At 41.3% G+C, this 19945-nt stretch overlaps 1 protein-coding gene across 6 annotated transcripts in view; it reads left to right on the top strand.

The window, feature by feature from the left end:
• NEDD9 (neural precursor cell expressed, developmentally down-regulated 9) overlaps window positions 1-19945 on the top strand; it is a 152550-nt gene that overhangs the window by 105565 nt on the left and 27040 nt on the right. The gene's annotated exons all lie outside the window — the stretch shown is intronic.

Genomic DNA, 19945 nt, shown 5'->3' with positions numbered 1-19945 from the left:
AGGTGGGAAAGCAGAGCTTCTAGGTCTCAGACGCACTTATTTTTGGATTCATCCTAAGGCAGTTTTTAAAGTCTCTCTCTCTCTCTCTCCTGCTGTGATTGACTTTGCCCTGTGTGTTTCAAGGAGACCTTGCAAAATTTCTACTCATTTTTTGAAATCGTTAATATTGAGGCTTTAATGTGGATAAATTGTGGATTTGTTGCTCTTTTCTGAAAATATAAGGCGTTTTTAGCAGAAAGCCTGGTACACATAACTTGAGCAGTACACGTATTAGGTTACAGTTCTGTTGAACCCTTGTAAAAATTCTTCTTCCTGGCAAAACATTAACTAGTACTTTATGAGAAAACGGTCACTTTAACCTTTTGTCAGCAGGTACATACTGTATTAATGTATAATCAAGAAAAGGAGTTAGCTAGCCAGGAAAAAAAAATCTTATGCTGAATGAGACATGGTAGGATTCTGCATGAATTTCTTGACCAAATTCTGCTCCCCCATATTCCAGTGTAAAATCTGAATTGACTGCATTTGAGTCAATGGAAGGTACTCCAGATTAACGATGGTGCAAATGAGAGCAGAATTAGGTCCCTTAAATGGAAAATAAGTGATTTTTTAAATCATGTTTGATTTCAAAGGAGAATGTGCTTTCCTGTAACTTTTTTGATGCAAGTACAGTACTATACATATCTGTACAAGGGACTTAAATCTCCCATCATTTACACCAACATAATTGCCGCAGCTTCAGAGTTTCACTGGTATAATCAAGAACGACATTTACATCTGTGGATTTAAAATGTATTTATATATATCAAAATACATCTTCCTAAGTGATGTTCAGCATTATTGTCCAGCATTGTTTATAAATATAGAAATTGGTTTTCCCCCTGTGAAATGGTCAGCCTGTTACCCACACTTTACAGCATAGGGTTTATGTGAACAAGCTGCAACTTTTTTAACATGGTTTGCTTTAATTAGCTGTGAGCAAGAAACCAATTATATATTTGGAAATTAGAACCATATTCCTCTCTTCACTCTTAAGAGTGTTTTGGTTGGTTTGTTACTGTATCAGATCTATTTAATACAGTTGTTCTTAAAGGCATAAACATGAAGTGCTGATGTGTCAATCAATCATAGTGTTACAGGAATTATAAATAACTGGGTAGGGTGCTGGACTGCTGCATTAGACTAATGTATAGACATACAGTAATCTTGTGTGATTGGAAAAAAGGAGGAGGGAAAGAATATTTTAGCCCCCCCCCCCCCAAAAAAAACATCAAGGTCAATAAAAAGGTGAATTATAAAAGTCACACACATCATTCACACTTAAATTGCAAGCTCTTTTGGGGAAGGAGCAATCTTTTTGTTATATTTCCACTGTATCTAGCACCATGGAGGCCTGATCTTGAGGTGTTTTACGAACTTATACAGAGTGGAACTTCCAGATGCTACCAGAATACAAATAAATAATAGCAATAATACATGTAACCCACATTCACTTTTAACTATGTACGTTCTGATTTGATCCTAAAGATGAGCTCAATCCAAGCCCTCAGAAACTAAACACTCACAGAATTTAAGAAAGTTTGGATCCAGATCTAGACTTTATGGCCAGCTCCCATTTCTCTAATTAGCTGAACCCCAGATTCCATCTATGGCACTCAGATACCATAGCAATAGAGGTCATATATCACTTAGAATGACAAACAGAAACACCCAGTAACTTGGGAACTTTGGATCTGGATCTGAACTCTATGGCTGACTCAGCTGTTGTAATGGGCTGAGCCAAAACCACTGCTCCAGATGCCCCCAAACTTTAGAGTTCAGGTCCATCTTTATTTGATATTGGTTTGGAGAAAGTCACTTACACACAGAGAAAACATGGATAATAATATAACAAAATATAGAAAGCACTGAAACCGCTGCTTCACTTAGTGGAAACTGTATTTTGTTTTAGCATTAATCTTTAGCTAATTAAATACCTTCTCACTCACAAATGAGCTATACTGTGCTTTGACTGCAAAATGACAGATCTGCAGTATTATACAACTTCCTACAATCTCGTCGCCCTTCCTCCCTTGCACATTGCCAAGAAATAACTCTACAGTAGTGAAGTGATCATATTTCACACTAGCCACAAGGCACGGGGAGAATATGAAATAAGCCACTTCCACAACAGAAATCTTCCCTGGTTTGTAATGTTCTTTCCCTGTTTAGTTAGAATGAGAGGTTCAGTTTGGAAGGAGATTACGTAATTTTAGATGGAGCAGGCTAGACAAAGAAAAAGAAAGAACCATAAAAAAGACAGAAGGTTTTTGGTCTCCATAAACTTTCCTGCCAAACTAGTGGGAAGTTTGAAGTATTTATTTAAACTGTTTATCCAGGACAAATATCCTTAGATCTATTTCTCAGCCACAGGGGCAAACTACAAAGAGAATACCGGCTTAAACAATATTTCCTAACTTGAATATAATTTTTATTTTATATTATTTTTCCTCTATGCCCTTGCTTTCTGTAGGGAGAAGAAAATAATAATAAAGTATTAATATTTTAAGTTTTGATTTGAAAAAAAAATCAGGTTGCCTTTATGCCAGATGTACAGTGACTTTGTTTCACTAACAGCTTCCTGTAATTTTCCTAGTGCAATAAGTGGTGGTTGCTGCTTTGGTTTTGTTTGTTTTACTTTCCTTTTACCTGTACATTAGAAGAGCCTTTGTTTACTCAGGTAACTGAGAAAACAGTTATATTCCACGTGGAGTGTTGCTTGTTGGTGAGAGAAGGATCTGGCTCACTACTTAACCTGAACTACTACTTTTTGTCTTGCTCAAAATCTTCCTCCAACAGATCTGGTAGCGAAAAAGGATTTGCTCACCTAAACTTCTTTCGTTCTTCCGCCTGGTCCTCAAACACAGGGGTGAAATTATGGCCCCACTGAAGCCAATGGTAAAACTTCCATTGACGTCAATGAGGCCACAATTTCACTCCAATTTTTTTAATCTGTACTATTCTTTACTCTACTCCCTAGGTCAAATTCAGTGGAACTGTGTCTGTGCACCAGAACTGAATCTGACACTAGGGTAGATGAGCTTTTTCCTTCTATGCTTCTCCATCAGTCCTACATCTTTAATCTCCTAGTTTCTCAATATTTAATTAGTACGACCTTTATACCTTTCACCTGTGTTCTACCAGATGTACCTAACATGATATATTGCAAGCTGTGTTGTGTATGTGTACTTCCATATTGACTGCGAAATGTCTTGTGATTTTGTATGGAAGACTATCAAATATAAATTCCATTATGTTGTGGTTGTATTGTGGCATACCTCAGATTCTTTTTCATCCAGTTATGGAATGTTATGTCCCATAGACTTTTCACTGGGGGCACACCATCCTAGTATTACATATTTCAGAAGACTGAATTCACAATGTCTAAATCCAAACCCAACCTACGATTCTGCAAGCAAAATGTCCATTACTAAAACTTTGCACTATGGTTATGAAAACGTAATTAGGTGCTACCATGACTAGATACTCTTCCATTGTGTCACAATGTATTGTGATAACAAGGCTTTGATAGCTATTCACTAATCACAAGCAAAGGGGGGAAAAGTGTATTTGTTATAGAATCCAAAAAGGTGTCTGTGTTGGGTAGGTGGGGGGACTCTGACTGCACTCCTCATCTCATTTAAACAAATAAGAATGATGTAAATGTAAAGTAGGAGGTCTTGATTATCCATTTTTAAACAATTTGCCGGGCAAGAAAGGAACCTAAACCAATTGGTTTGTAATGCCTGCCATTTGTACAGGGCAGTAATATATAGACTTAATTACAATGCTCTGCATGTCAAGTCAAACAAAATAGTGCCACTGGGAAGAAATACTATATTTCCAACCAGAAATGCTTGTGAAAAGCTATTTGTAACCCAGGCAATGAACAAAAAATTACTTGACTACATGAAGAAAAAAGAACTGCCTGTATTTTACTGACCAAAACCCTTCTGTTTTGTTTACTCTTACATTCCTGACTTCACCCTGTGACGGTTGAGGTATGAAAATGCAGTAAATAAGGTTTGTAAAAAATTATCAAAAATTACACCACAGAGCAAATTAAAGTTAAAGACTACACATCAGTCCACCAGGCAACAAACAGCGTTTAGACTGATTCAGTCACTTTATATCTTAAAGGGCATATCATCATCATCAAAAAAGGAATATGATAAACTTGTAACAGATTTTTCTTGCTGATTTTTAGCAGTCTGGAATCCAATACTGTTGACAGGAAGGATTTTCTTATTAGAAGCCAATTTAACCCACTACCAAACTGAACAAATGCAAGTTACACAGCTTCTAGAAGACGTTACCATTGACAAAAATCTTTGCAAGTCTGGTTTAGTTTTGAGCCTGCCTCCCTTAAAAATGTTCCCTTTAAGAATTTAAAATGTATTACTCCTCATATTAATACAATTCAGTAATTCACATACATGTTTTAATTCGTATTGGGCCATGGGACTAATCCTGCAGCCTTTACTCAAAAAAGATTCCCATTAAATTTAATGGGAGTTTTACCTGAGGGATGGCAAGGACCATACTGACCCTCATGTCAGTGGAGAGGGGCAATACAAATGGATGTATGTTGGGTGAATGCGAAAGAGAAGAGTGCAGTCTCAGCGACCATGGAAATGCCTCTCTGCCTACATGCTTTGAAGGGTTTGTGCACCATACTGTAGGACAAGTGGATTGTGATTGGAAAGCAGCTGTTATCCTTGACATCACGCATAAAAAGCGGTGGCAATGAACAAGCCAATGGTGGCATTGACATACTGCCAATGGCCTGGAGAAGACCAAAGGGGTTAGTAGCCATTAGATAGGTACTGGGCAGGTGGCTCTTGTCTCCATGCACCTTAGGAATCTGCAGGACTTGGGACCAGACTGCTGGTCACTTCTGCTGAACACTATTCCCCACCAAGGGCAGAATGTATCGGAGACCATAGTTATAAACTCAATTGTATCTCTTCTGCTAGCCTATGAGGGGGACAGTATAGCATGGCCTTGCCTATCAACTGTCTATTTTAGGTTCTTATATGGTCCCCATCACTGTAGTATCTAAGCACTTCACTCACAACACCCATTTTACAGATGGGAAAATGAGGCACGGAGAGTCTAAGTGTCACAGAGGAAATCTGTGGTGGAGCAGAGAACTGTAACCAGGTCTCTCAAGTACTAAGCTAGTCCCCTAACTACTGGGTCATCCAACCCTACACTAACCTCCTATAAAGTCATGTCAAAGAACTAGCTAATGATGGGCAAATTGTTTAAATGGTTTGTAGGCTTTCTGCATAAGGATGCAAAAGTTCAGGTGTTTTATGAGAAATGTATCTGAATCTATTTAATCTGGAAATTTGGCTAGGTTATTTAAGATTTAAAACAAACAAAAAAAAAGCCTAGTAATTCCTGGTGTGAGCTGGATCATTAGAAATACCAAAGAACAGTCTTACTTGTGGTATTTTGTACTTCTGCTTTCACTTGTGTCCATGAGTTGTAGAGGCCTGGGGAAACTGTATGTAAAATGGATTTTAACCACACTTTTTTGAGATCTCTATAAAGGTTCAGATCACATTGTTAGTGAAAATGCAAGTTTGTCTTTACTCCAAGGCAGTTTGCCTCTATTAATAACACCTCAACTGATATGGTAATGCTGTACCTTCAGAAGACCTGAACATGAGTTTACATGCCAGAGGTGGCTTTTATGATCCATTATTAGTGTGGTGGTAGCAGCAGTAATAGCCTGTGAAGTTGTCCTAGGAAACATATTCTGAAGATGGCTTTAGGAGAGCCCAGCTAGCCACAGGAGGACATTTTTCTGCTAAGTGCACAAAACCTGAAGCTAGTGAAAACATTACTGATAAATCTGGTTATCATCGATGATCACTGTGCCCTATTCCTGGATTATAGCATTTTATCACCAACCATTGAACTCTTTGTGTGTGTTTACTGGGGAGAGGCTTATATTACAGTAAGCTTCCACACTCTGGAGTCAATACTCTGAGGCCTGCTGCGACTGGAGTCCTCAGAAAGAATTCTATCTGACTCAGTCAAAAGTTCTCCTGAGTCATAGTTGTAAGTGGGTGCAGCAATCTGTCACCTCCACACTTGTAGACTCCATAGACTTTAAGGCCAGAAGGGACCATTGTGATCATCTAGTCTGACCTCCTGCACATCGCAGGCCACAGAATCTTACCCACTCACTCCTGTACTAGACTCATAATCTCTGGCTGGGTTACTAAAGTCCTCAAAATAGGGTGACCAGATGTCCTGATTTTATAGGGACAGTCCTGATTTTTGGGTCTTTTTCTTATATAGGCTCCTGTTACCTGCTACCCCTTGCCCCGATTTTTCACATTTGCTGTCTGGTCACCCTACCTCAAATCATGATTTAAAGACTTCAAGTTAAGAGATTCTACCATTTCCTCTAGTTCAAACCAGCAAGTGACCCATGCCCCACGCTGCAGAAGAGGACAAAAACTCCCTAGGGTCTGTGCTAATCCAACCGGAGGCGGGAGGGACTTTCCTTTTCAGTCCCAAATATGGTGATCAGTTAGACCCTGAGCGCATGGGCAAAACCCACCAGACACACACTTGCAAAAGAATACACTGTTGTAACTCAGAGACCTCCCCATTTAGTGTCCCACTGCTAGCCACTGGATACAATAGTTGCAGATGGGCCACATGCTATTGTGGGCAACCTCATCATACCACCCCCTCCATAAACCTATCAAGCTCATTCTTGAACTATAGATTTTTTGCCTCCTCTGCTCCCCTTAGGAGGCTGTTCCAGAATGTCACTCCTCTGATGGTTAGAAACTTTTATCAAATTTCAAGCCTAAACTTGTTGATGGCCAGTTTATATCCATTTGTTCTTGTGCCAACATTGTCCTTTATCTTAAATAACTCCTCTCCCTCCCTTGTGTTTATCATTCTGATTTATTTATAGAAAGCAATCATATTTCCCCTCAGCCTTTGTTTGGTTAGGCTAAACAAGCCAAGCTCCTTAAGTTTCCTCTCATAAGTAGGTTTTCCATTCATATGATCATCCTAACAACCCTTCTCTGCACCTGTTCCAGTTTGAATTCAAATTTCTTAGACCTGGGAGGCCAGAATTGCAGACACTATTCCAAAGGAGGTCTCACAGTGCCTTATATAATAGTAATAACACTTCCCTGTCTCTACTGGAAATACCTCGTCTGATGCATCCTAGGACTGCATTAACCTTTTTCAAGGCCCCATCATATTGGTGGCTCATAGTCATCCTGTGACTGACCAATACACTCAGGTCTTTCTCCTCATCGGTTATTTTAACTATGTCCCTAGCTTATAGAAAAAAAATTGTTGTTAGTCCCAAAGTACATGACCTTGCACTTTGCACTAATAAATGTAATCACTTTTCTATCACACCAGTTTTCAAGATCATCCAAATCTTCTTTCATGATATTCTAGTCATCCAACTGTGTGTCATTCTCAAATTTTATTAGCACTTTCCCACTTTTTGTGCCAAGGTCATTAATGAAAATGTTAAATAAGATTGGTCCCAAGCCTGATCTCTGAGGAACTCCACTAGTAACCGCCCTCCAGCCTGACATTTCACCATTCAGCCTGACTAAGGCTACAATTTTGTCATGAATATTTTTAGTAAAAGTCAGGGACAGGTCATGGGCAATAAACAGAAATTCATGGAAGCTGTGACCTGTCCCTGACTTTTACTAAAAACATCCCTGACAAAATGGGGAATGAGGAGGGTCCAGCATCCTGGCCCCCAGCCCACCCTGCAGTGGCTGGGAGCTGCAGGGACCCCATTGCCCAGTGGCTGGTAGGGGTCCCCTGCCACCTGCGGAGGCTGGGCTGCTGTGGGCATGGTCCCCAGTGTCATGAAGTCATGGACTCCATGACTTCTGTGACTTCCGTGTCATAATCAAACCACAGTATCTTATGATACCATAATATCACTATTACTGACTGGTTTAGGGCCATTAAAACAACCCTTTAACAAAACTGATACCAGGTAATTTTTTCCAAAGCCTAAGTCACATTGTCAAAGTGATTTAAGTATTAGGGATTTAATCCCATTGATTTCTCTTGGGATGACTAAGGCACTTTTGAAAATTTCACCCTAAGTCACTTAGGCACTTTTGAAATTTTTATCCGATGGATGGGTATCTTTCTGTGATTACAAGATGCTTTATATTAGGTCTTCAGTAGGAACTATCACACAGACATACTATTGGTGCGTCAGTGTGTGTACAGCAAAGCAAACAGTCATGAGTAATATATACCTTAAGCACAATTTCTGCTATTGCTAATTAAAGCTGCATTTAGAGATATTAGCCTAAATTCTCTTCTGGTGTAAATTGATGAAGCTCCGTGAATGTCAAATGGAGTTGGGCCAATTTACACCAACAAAGAATTTGACTCTTGAATATTGCTGCCTATTGCAGGCTGCTCTTGCAAAATGGTCCTTTGCTTTTTCCCCCCTTTGTCTAGACTTTAATAGTAGTGGAAATTACCCTCATTTTTAAGGAGTTAGTTTTTCCCTAGTGCACTTTTGGGTGTGCCTTATATCTGTCAGGAAATGGGACAGCTAAAGCTGCAGTTCAGAGTCCCAGAAACAGTTGTACAGGATGACAAAAATTCTATATTTTCCCCCTCTCTAGGATTGGAACCCACTCCTGCCTTTTTATTTATGTATTTATTTTAAAGCTAGTTCATTCATAATCAGGCTGGATTAGCCTGCCCTGAAAAGGAAAAGCAGTAATAATGGATTTACTCTACAGGAATGCAATCAGCCCATCAGAAGCCTTTTCTTAAACATGCCCCATTCACTGAGAGGTTGAAATTTCAGCGGGAACAACCCTGTGAATCATGTGGAGACAATGGGTCCTGGGGAATGTCAAAGTGGCCTGGGAATAAATCTTGTTTCCCAATGAATGTCATCTTGCTCAGTAAGGAAAACAGACCATGAAAATTCAGAACCTCCCTTCAATGCACAACTCTTTATCCAAAAGCTAAAACAACAAAATGTATCCTTTGCCTGTCTGACATATATTTTGCAATAGCTGGGTTTGTGTGTCTTTTCTTAGTAAGTTTACACTGAGTTAAAATGCTGGTGATAACCAATCAGTTGCCTAGGATTTTTAAGGTACTATTGCACTTGCCAAGAAGAGATCTTCTAGTGGATTTTTCTTTGTGCTGATGCACTGTATTAATTTGTCTCTCATTAATTTAGCTTAACTCTACTCTCAGTTATACGGGTGCTATGCTACTGAATTTGGTGAGGTTGTACTGTTGTAACTGAGAGAAGGGCTGGGCCTCCTTATATTTTTGTTTATATCACATTATGTGTGCATGTGCCTTCTGTCTGTCTGACTATTTAGGCATTTATATGGTCCTCACAACCATAGTAATAGCGGAGTGCTTTATTGTTCAAGCAATATTAGGCCTCATCTACAGTACAACTATGCTGGAGAACCCCATTTAAGACCCAATTGTCTCCCACCCTTGTGACACCACATTTGCAATATAAAAAAGGTCTCCAAACTGCACTAAAGACTTGGACATAATGAACCACCCAGTTAATGTTTGGTCTTCACTTCAAAATGAGTGTTATAACCAATTTGGTGACCACCATGTTGTAATGGTTTTTCCTAACAAGTTGTACAGAGAAAGTGTAAGTCTGTCTGGGAAAAGACTTGTTGCAAATGCCTGCAAGTGGAAAGTTTCAAAACTTAAACCAGATTTCAGGGTTGGGTTTTTCTTCTCTCACATTGTTTTTCTGCTCCACTCCTTTTACCCATAAACATGCAACATTCAGTCTCCTTTAACTAAGGAAGTAATTGACTGCCTGAGGGAAAGAATTTACGTTTTCCACATACTTCTATTTTTTACTGCTGTGGGATCTAGTCAGAGTGAGCTCACTTATGCCGTATCGTTGCTTGATGTGGTGCTGTTTTTGGTTTTTGTTCTTTTGTTGATGTTGCGGAATGCATACCAGTCACTGCAGATTTGAAAAGCCCTTTTAAAATCATAGTGCTACATCACCGCCCTTTGGGAAAAAACAACGGGTAGGGAAAAGAGATGTAGAAAACTTTGAGTTATTAACGTTGATGGAGTTTCCCAAAAAATGTCCTGGTTTTGCAGTCAGGACAAGAACTGCAGTTTGCCTTCCCACAGACTGAGCAGGGACATGTTGCTCCAATGTTGCTGATTTTCCAAAGCTCTACAGGAAAATGTGGTGAGAAATACACATTTACAAGCACTGTTTCATCTTGAATTATACCATCAACAGCTAAGCCCGGCTTCTACCCCATCTCTAAGAGAGTTTGAAAAAACAGATCAGGAGCCCACAGATGTTAATGGTATTGTGGTCAGCATTAACTCATTGCTATTTTCCTTGATGACACACAAAACAGCATTACCCTCACTATGTCACTTTTTTACCCAGCCATGACCCGCAGATTCCCAATTGCATAGAATCCATGCAGAAGGCATGCTATGTGGTGAGAGGAAGAGCTGTCTCCATGTTAGTTGAACTCCCCTTCCTTCACATCTGACAGGCTTTGATGCCATTTTAGTGGCCTTTTGGTTACTTTTACCCCTTCCGGAGCAAAAACTAAAAGGGACGATTTGGCTTCTTATTTAGGCATTTAAATTTTAGGCCAGATTTCCCAAGTTTCCTTATCACAGTCTGAGAAGCAAAAACAAAACCAAAAAACTCCCACCTCCTCCAGTTCATTTAGATGATGTAGAGATGTGGTTTATTGCTCTTCCAGGAATATAGTTACATTTACAGGGCATTACAATTTAACAAGAAAGTGGAGGTTTTGGGTTTTTTTTAAATCACTTGTCCCACTGAAAACATCAAACACACAAAAATGTTGCTGTTGTACCAACTCAGCAGAGAACAATGAGGTATTTTATTCACACAGAGTGAAGCACTAGTGCGCTTTCCCATTCTCAGTTTGAAACTCTCCTTATTTCTTCTTTCAGTATCTCCCTCCCTTTCCCCAGTGGATGGCTTTCATCATTGTGCATTAAACCCTCCTCTGAAAACTACAACCAAGATCTGATTTATCTGAGCCACAGATTTGCTACTAGACCCTCAAAGAGCTCAACCCTCCACACCTAGGGCCCAATGAAGTGTGTGTTGCAGGACAGGAGTAGCTCCCATTATCTTGACATGGAGTTACTTTTATTATAGGACTGGAACACAGGCCCTTCCTTGTTAAGGGTGCTCAGTTACCTCACAGGATTGGACCCTAAATTTGAATCCTGATTTGGGATCCATTCATGGAGCACATCAACATCTTAAGTGCCAGAGTGAAACCTCTGGGGCCTGAGCATCCTATCCGCGGACCACCTGCCACTCCCATTGAAGTCAATGGGTGTTGCGCCTGCAGTGAATTTGGCTCAACATGCCAATAGAAAAAAGCAGGAGGTAACCTAAAAAACACCTAACTCTGTAATCCATCTTCTTATATACCATAATATTGCCATTAAAGAGAGTGTGTTTCCAGTTTTTATCCTGCCATCTCAGCAACTGGTCACACACCACATAAAATGCACACATTACCTACAGTCTAGAGTAGTCTCTGAAATGTAGGCCCTTCAGGCAAGACAAAGGGCTGGGACAGCTAAGTGGAACATTGAAATAATACACTTGTCTTTCTCCTCTGCAGACCAAAGATTTTCCACATCACATAATCTCCAGACAACTTGGCATACTGTAGCATGACTGCTCCAAAGATGCACAGGAATGGAATGGCAGGGTACTTAGGACTGAAGACCTTCCCTTATTAGGCCTGGCTGAGGCTGATGCTAGGAGACCCTCACTTTCATTAGCAGTAAAATAAATAAATAAAATCAACCCCCCCCAAACTATGGTAGGAAAATGCCTTAATTTCAGCTAACAAGACTTCTAATTATTTTGGCTGCTACCACTTCATTGTGGGGGGAAGTCTCTTTTTAAATATCACATTTATTGTTTTTGTGGCATAAAAGGAGAGAGAGAGGTAGAAAAGCAGGGTAGTGGGCTGGTGCTGTGAAGCCTATGCACACTGTCCCTCCCTTTTGTTACCAGCTCTCTGAGCCAAGGGAGCTCTTCCTCCATGCAGCAGCTTAACCTCAGGATAGCAGCCAGTCCAACTAAGGAACAGAAAGGCATTTACAAAACCCTTCTTTGTTGGCCTCTAGGCCATTTTACAATTCTTTCCCTGGGTAAATACTCACCTAGGTGTCCATATGCCTGCCCGCGTGTCTATAGCACACACATACATACCAAAAGCTGTGATTGCTGCACTCACCGTCTGTCCCTCACTCGGGAAGGCAAGCAGAAAACCCTCCCTGAGCCAGAAGGTCTGACTTGGAGATATTGGTGGCAGAAAACCATAGTATACTCAAACCACCTCAGGTCTGTAAGTGTTGTCTCCTGTACCTACATGGCTTGCGAGCACTACCTCACCTTTTCATAACAAGTTGTACCACATACTGAGCCCCAATCCCTCTAGTAACTCAGCCAGAGGTTAGTACAGGAATGGGTGGCTGAGATTCTGTAGCTTGCAATGTGCAGGAGGTCACACTAGACCAGGGGTTCTCAAACTTCATTGCACTGTGACCCCCTTCTAACCACAAAAATGACTACACAACCCCAGAAGGAGGGAGTGAAGCCTGAGCCCGCCTGACCCTCAATGCCCCGGGTGGGGAGGCCAAAGCCAAAGCCCTGCTGCTCTGGGCTGAAGACCCTTGTGGTGCAGCTTGGGCTTCAGCTTTGGCCCTGAGCAGTGAGGCTAGGGCTTTGGCTTCAGCCCCAGGCCCAGCAATCTAAATGCCAGCCCTAGTGACCCTATTAAAATGGGGTCATGACCCACAGTTTGAGACTAGATGGTCATAATGGTCCCATCTGGCCTTAAAGTCCATGAGATCCAAATGATTCTTTTTAGTGTTTCAGAAGAAATAGCCCCAATAAAACCCAGTTTCTTACAGACAGACTTGTTACCTACAGGGCTTCAATAGTTTTCTTCCTTGAAAGTACAGTACAATAGCTCCTTTATCCAAGGGCAGTGCCGAAGGAAATGGGCAGGGAGGCAGAAGTTAAAAAAGAACTGATGCAAAACTGCCTGATAACTCTGAGACTGAAGCTGGTCTTCGTCAACAGGCACAATACAGCATGATCGTCTCTCTCTACTGGTGTGTTCTGAGTGGGCCCCTGACACTGCTTGTGTCTAAGTCGTTTATTTTAGGACACTCAGTATTGCATTTTCCACTTGGTTCGCCCCCTCCGCCCCCGCTCTGATGGAGAAGGGGTGAGACAAAGACACTGTGATTATGCTTCACAGCACTGTATAAGGGGCAGTATAACATAAATGCTGGGTTCGTGAAGCGAACATCAGACCCCTGGAAATTTATTTAGTGACTTAAAGCAGAAACAAGAGATACTGACAAAAAAACCCAAACAAACCAAAAAACCAGGAGAATCAATATAAAATCATGTTATCAGAGATTAAAAATTATCTGGTCAAATGAAAGCCACTGGTTGTGCGTAGACACTCATGTCATTCCTTTATTTCTGTTTTCTTTCCCTTTTCCTGCAACTGTCTAAACACAGAAAAGGGGCTGTTTGGAGTTTGAGGTAGCTTTTCTGATAACAGAAATGAGAAGTCTCCCCCTTCTTTGCTTAGGAAAAGAGATAATTATAAACTCTGTGTGCATGCAGGTGGCAATAATAAAAGAAAGAAAACTTAGTCAGCCCGCATACAGGTGTACACATAAGTGTAAATGCTCAGGAATATTTTCACACACTTCCGCCACAGTAGCACGAGACTCTGGCAAAAGCATAGTCAGTTAAACTTTTTCCTCATTCATTAGCACGGCCTGGTGAGGAGTTAAATGTTGGCGCTGCACTGTGACATTTGCACCATAGTACTTTGCCTTTAAAGAGCCCATTGTACTTAATCCATAGTACGTGGCTTATTATCTCACTATTTGCCTCAGTGTTTGCTTAATGGTTGTGTGCACCCAGCACAGTCTTGTTACCTACGTCATCCTCCCTGTTTATGCTAACAGAAGGAACTGACCCTTCCGCAGTTCTCTCCCTCTCACCTCGTCTTCTCCTCTCTTTAGCTATTACAACCCTACTAGCCACATTTTCCCTTTTTGTTGCATCAGAAGTGTCAGAGCATCATCTCAGTCCCTGCTCTGAAGAACAAACAAATCAAAAGGACAGCATGCCAGATTTTTAAAGGTATTTTGGTGTCTAAAGAAACAGATAGGTGCCTAGTGGCAGTTTCAAAAATACATGGTCCCACAGTAATGCTGTTCAAATGCAGAATCCTTCTAGATTCCAGGCTCCTAACTCCTGTTAGTTTTAATGCCTAGGTTCTTTTGAAAATCCCAAAGATACAGGTAAGTATCTATTAGGTGCCTAAATATTTTTTTAAATCTGCTCCAACCTGCCTTTGCCATGCATGTCAACTACTGGCCGCATAGTCTTGTTTTTTCCTTAAATTTCTAAAGAGAAAACACTTTACTGAGTCCAGCATACAACAAATCCTTCTCTCAGTCTGTCTTTGCTGGCAAATGCATGTGTGTTCACAATGATGGAATTCCTCCAGGTCTGCAGTTTGGGATGTTATTCTACTAAGTGTCTTAAGCAAGAATAGCTGCTGGTTTGCAGATTATTTAATATTTTATCATTCTTTTTTTTAAACTTAGATTATTTGGAATTATATAGAATTTAGGGATCCTGAAACCACTGTTGATGGGCAAACCACTTGACCAGATAGTGCTTTAAATCGTACTCATCTCAAAAATGGACAGTATTTGAAGTGACAATGTTCTAATCTGCATTCAACCAGAAATTGTGTGTGTACATTTAAGGTCTCATATAAAACTCCTAATCAGCTGCCACCAACATGCTTTTCCAAGCCACTTCTACAGCAGATTCTCCAGCTAAACCTCTAGGCTACAACCACCAGGATCAGGATTCCTTTCTGTTCCAGTGCCCAGAATTTGACCCACTGGTGACTGGACAAGGTTTCCCTAACATCCCTGCTTTTTTAATAGCCTCAGGAAAGGTGATTCTCCAAGTTTAAACACCCAAGGTTAAGATGAGTTTAAGCTCTTTGGAGCAGAGACCATCACGCTTCTACAATGCCTAGCACAATAGGACCCGGATCCCAGCTGAGGCCTTTGGGGTTTACCACAATGTTACTGGAATGTTATGATGAGAACATAGCCTATGGCTGAGCTGCTTTTCACAGCCAGTGATCTGTTGTAAGGACCCAGGAGCACTTGTTAAGGCCTGGCTGTTGTACCATTATGGCATTGGGGGGCAGGGGTGCAAAGCACAGCCTACAAGCTGTAAGTGGCCTACACAACTTTACATCACGGCCCACAGCTGCCTTCAGCTTTACTAAAGACGTCGAGAAAACCGATGCACCATCTTGATCTGAGTGGCCTGCTCCTTGAACCAAAGATCGACTGCAATCTGCTCTATTTTTGAAAGCACATTTGGGTTCCTCAGCTGAGCCAAGTTTGGGTGCCTTCATTACAGTATCATTAAAGCAACGGATCTCACTTTCACCTTATATATTCCCTTCTCCACTACTGCCTGATAGAGCACCCATCTCAAACGTGGGATTTTAGCTCCTGGCCTTTCATTAACAATTACTGCACATTGTATTAGAAATATAAAGGGCCCTTTGTACAATTCCCGCCCCCTCCCCCCTGACAAAACAAACCAAAAGAAAAGTTTCTCATCAGCTTTGCTACCTAGAGCTGATTTTCTCACTTGTTAAGGAAGTAGCCTTAATGTGCTCTTTAACTCTTCATCATATAAAGAGGCCATTGCTGGGCCTTTGCCTGCAATGTAACAAGCTTCGGACAGTAACATTAATACTTATTCAGTGTTTGATACTTCAGACAAGTAAAGTGAAAGATCCCTGCAGAGGTGCTGGAACAATTTGTATAGTGGGGATGCTGAAAGCCATTGAACCAAACTGTAAATCCTGTATATGATGGAAACCACTTCAATCCCCTAGTTCCAGGACGCATGGATCTCTGCCCAAGGAGTAAATCTAAATTAAACCCAAAATAACCCCGCTTGCTAATGAGAATGAGGGTATGTCTACACAGCATTTTGGAGCGAGAGCTCCCAGCCTGGGTTGATAGACTCAGGTGCTAGTGCTCTAAAAATAGCTGTGGAGACAGTGCTTTGAAGCTGCAGCTCAGGCTCTGAAGCCTAAGGGAGGTGGGTGGACATCAAAGCCTGAGCTCCAGCCTGAGCTGCAACTTCAAAGTTCTGTCTTTACAGCTGTTTCTAGTGCATTAGTGCAAGCCCAGGTCTGACCTGGGCCCGGAGGCTCCCTCTAAATTGCTATGTAGACACACATGAGGCTACAACAGGCATAGTAAGGGAGAATGGACTTAAGTTGCTTACAGTATCCTAATGATATTCAGCTCTGTGGGCCTGGTCAAACAAAGCCCATTGGTATCAATAGGAATCTTCCATCAGGTTCCATATCTTCATCACCTCTAATCCGACTTGTGCAGTTAATAGACTTACATACTGTCTGGCTGAGATAGGGGTTTGGATGAGGAAAAATTAGCTGACTTAACTACAGACAAAGCATGGGCTCATGTACCCCCGAGAATTGCTGGTTGGCTTGTACTGAGCATGCTCACATGGACTGAGCATGCTTAGTAACACTGCTGAAGCTGGCTGCCCTCACTCTTCTCCCGCCCTCCCACCACAACACTATCAGGCTTGGAAGAGGGATAATTAGCTGAGTCTTAATTCAGATAAAACTCGTGCTTGTCGACTGTGGAAAGCAACCAAAAGGAATGGCCACTCTTGGTTCAATGCCCTGATGGACTAAGTATGCCTGCCATTTATCATTTAGGTTCACAGTGTGTAGATAATATTATATCCTTGACTGGATGTTCATGTAGCAGCTGCAGGCAAGAAGGTTCTTTCAGCTGTATCTGTGAAGAAGGGTGAAACCTTTTCTCTTGGATTTGGTCCTTTTTACAGCTTTCCATGCCTCTGATACCTACTGATTAAACTGCTAGAAATGCATCCTACATGCGTTTACACCATTTAGAAATTAACAAGCCGACTGCCACTTTCTTTACTAAGTGCTGCTTCATGCGCAAGATATATCGCACTAGTTCAATCTGCACTGGCTTCCAAATAGTTTCCAGGTAGAATTTAAGGTGTTGTTTATTATCTATAAAGCCCTACACAGTTTGGGACCTGGCTACCAGAAAGAGGCCTTTTTTCTCTGCAATATTTTCTTTATAATAATACAGGGTACTTGAGCTAACACCTTTTTAGTTTAAAAAGGAGAGGGCTTGAAGTAGAATATCTTCAAAAGGGGTTTCTCAACTCTAGAACTGACAGGTTGGGTCCAAAAGATTTCAGATTTGTTGACCTTAATGGGACATTGATAAGCTCCTCTACATTACTGATTCTTTTCTTGAAGGGTTATGTTGAAGGATAGAGGACATATATATACTTCAAGCCTGAGGGAAAATTCCACCTCAAAGAGACACATCTGCACAAGCTACCTTTAAGGTAGTGTGCTAAAAATAGAGGGTAGATACAACAGCTGCCCCGAGTGCGCACCCATCCAAGATGATAGGTATATATTGGGTGAGGCTAGTCCCTCCTGCCCCTTGTACAGCCATGGCTACGCTCTGTTTTCAGCATGCTAGTTCGATCAGAACCAGCACAGATATGTCTTCTCAGATGGGAATTTACATCTGCAGCTTGATATGTAGATGGTTTCCATAGTGTGATTTGGCAGAAGTTAGTATTCACATGGGCTGATTGAATGGACAATTTACGAGCATTACAATATTTTGAAATATGCTCATTTAAAAAGTAAAAAGCAAGTAAAGAATTGTAGGCTAAGAGGCCAAGAGAAGAGACAGTAGAACAAAGGGTCCTATCAGGGAAGACTTGAAAGGTCTGTTTGTGCTGTAGTTCTGAAAGGAACCAACCTTATTGGGATTGATATTGATCGTGTGAGTGAGATCAGAACTTTGCCTAGTACTGGAATACATCTTGTGACAGAGACAGAGCCGGCACTAGGCATAAACAGACTAAGCAATTGCTCAGGGCCCGAGCAGCTCAAGGCCCCCTTCCCCCATTAATTATTTGTATGTAGGGTGTGTGTGTGTGTTTGTGTTTTTGGGGTGGGTGAGAAATAGTCCAACTTAGGGTCCCCAATGGGCTAAAACATGCACTGAATCAGACTAGATGAAATAAGGCTCCTCAAACAGCTAAACTCAAACATGGACTCCAAATTGTTCCTAAATTCTAAGGGAATGTCATTTGCTTCTTCTGATTTAAATGGCGGCACTAATCCATGTTGGTTAATTGCACCGTCCATGTGCAGACAGTACAAGATTTAGCCTGGGAAGTTTTAACAATTTCAAAATCCTTCCCTGCACATACAAATAAAATGTGTGTCATATGGGATTTGTGGGTTGGTATTTTCAGTCGTGCCTTGTTTACTCCTCTGTGTTTCTGAAGAGATTTCAGAGAAGAAATGACTACGAGACAGGCAGGAAGTATTATACTGACAAATGGCACAGCCCTGTAGTCTGCTGTGTGGGGGTGGTGATGATGAGGAGCAGGGCTGAGTAACTGATGCCTGGGGCAGCAAAGGTAACATTTGGACAGCATCATAACTATAAATAACCAGCTTTCATCTTCTGGCGTGTGGGGAAGGGCTGTGGTTTTCAAAAGTTATTGCCTACTCACTTGTGTGAGTGGCTTAATTTTTTCTACAGCCAAATATGCTAATGAATGTAGCATCTGGGAGGTGTCTTATTTCCCTCCAGGAAACTAAAGAACTGCCCATTGAGTGAGAATCAGGACCTGGAAGGCTTGTTCTGTCTCTGGGAGGGGAATGGCACAGGGAAAATATCTGCACTGGCAATTGAGCAGTCAATGCAGTTACTACTTACTGAGCCCACCTACTTACAGGCAGGCACTAGATGAACGTCAAAAACTCCTGATGGTCATTCACCATTGGCTGAAAATATTTCCCTGCAAGTGAATACGTGCTGCATTGTTCCCTGGCACTGATGGTGCTGCTGAGGGCCATTTTCAAAACGCTAATCTCTGCAAGCATTTGAGGACATTGGTGTGAAATAACTGACAACAAATTAAGATAACTGACTTGCTGGTGCCTCAGTTAACACTGACAGTGAGGGCCAGAAAGTATTTCCAATGAAGCAGTACTTGAGACAGACCCAGAAAACATTAACATATTTCTGACCGGATGCGGAGCAGTCATAGGGAAAAGATAATAAGCAATTGGAAAGATTTTCACATGGGAATTTTTATCTGCTCTAATACTAGCACAGCTCAAGGCTTTGTCCAATATATTGTTCCATAGAAATATCAGGGTCTCTCAAATCTTTAATGTTTGGTTTCTTGGATTAGCCAGTCATTTATTCTTGATTTACTCTGGAAATTTTGGTGGACCTTCTGCAGTCCTCCTCCTCTTTTTCCCTATCTTTGAACCACTCCACCTTCAAAGGCGCCATTAAACAGTCACAGCTAGCCAAAAAGGACTGAGACTTGATATCTAATCACTACAGTGAAAGGCACATTCGAAGTACATGTAGATAGATAATAGATTAATCCGATTAAATAGACTGCACAGGAGTCCTTCCCTTCTGGGCTTCTTAGGGCCCAACTTAACAGAAAAATCTTTATAGTCCGGAGATTGTGATGTAACAGGGCAGATGGGACAACTCTACCCATGCTACAGGATAATCTTACAGCCCTGTAAAAACAGGGACCGAATTCCTCCCTGATGTAACCCCATTGAAATCTCTCAGCATCAAAAGCTCATTATATGAACGGACTTACCCCAGGGAGGAATTTGGC

Source organism: Chelonoidis abingdonii, chromosome 2, assembly GCF_003597395.2.
Source record: "Chelonoidis abingdonii isolate Lonesome George chromosome 2, CheloAbing_2.0, whole genome shotgun sequence".
NCBI classification, from domain to species: Eukaryota; Metazoa; Chordata; order Testudines; family Testudinidae; genus Chelonoidis; species Chelonoidis abingdonii.
This window is presented reverse-complemented; position numbering and strand designations above follow the sequence as displayed.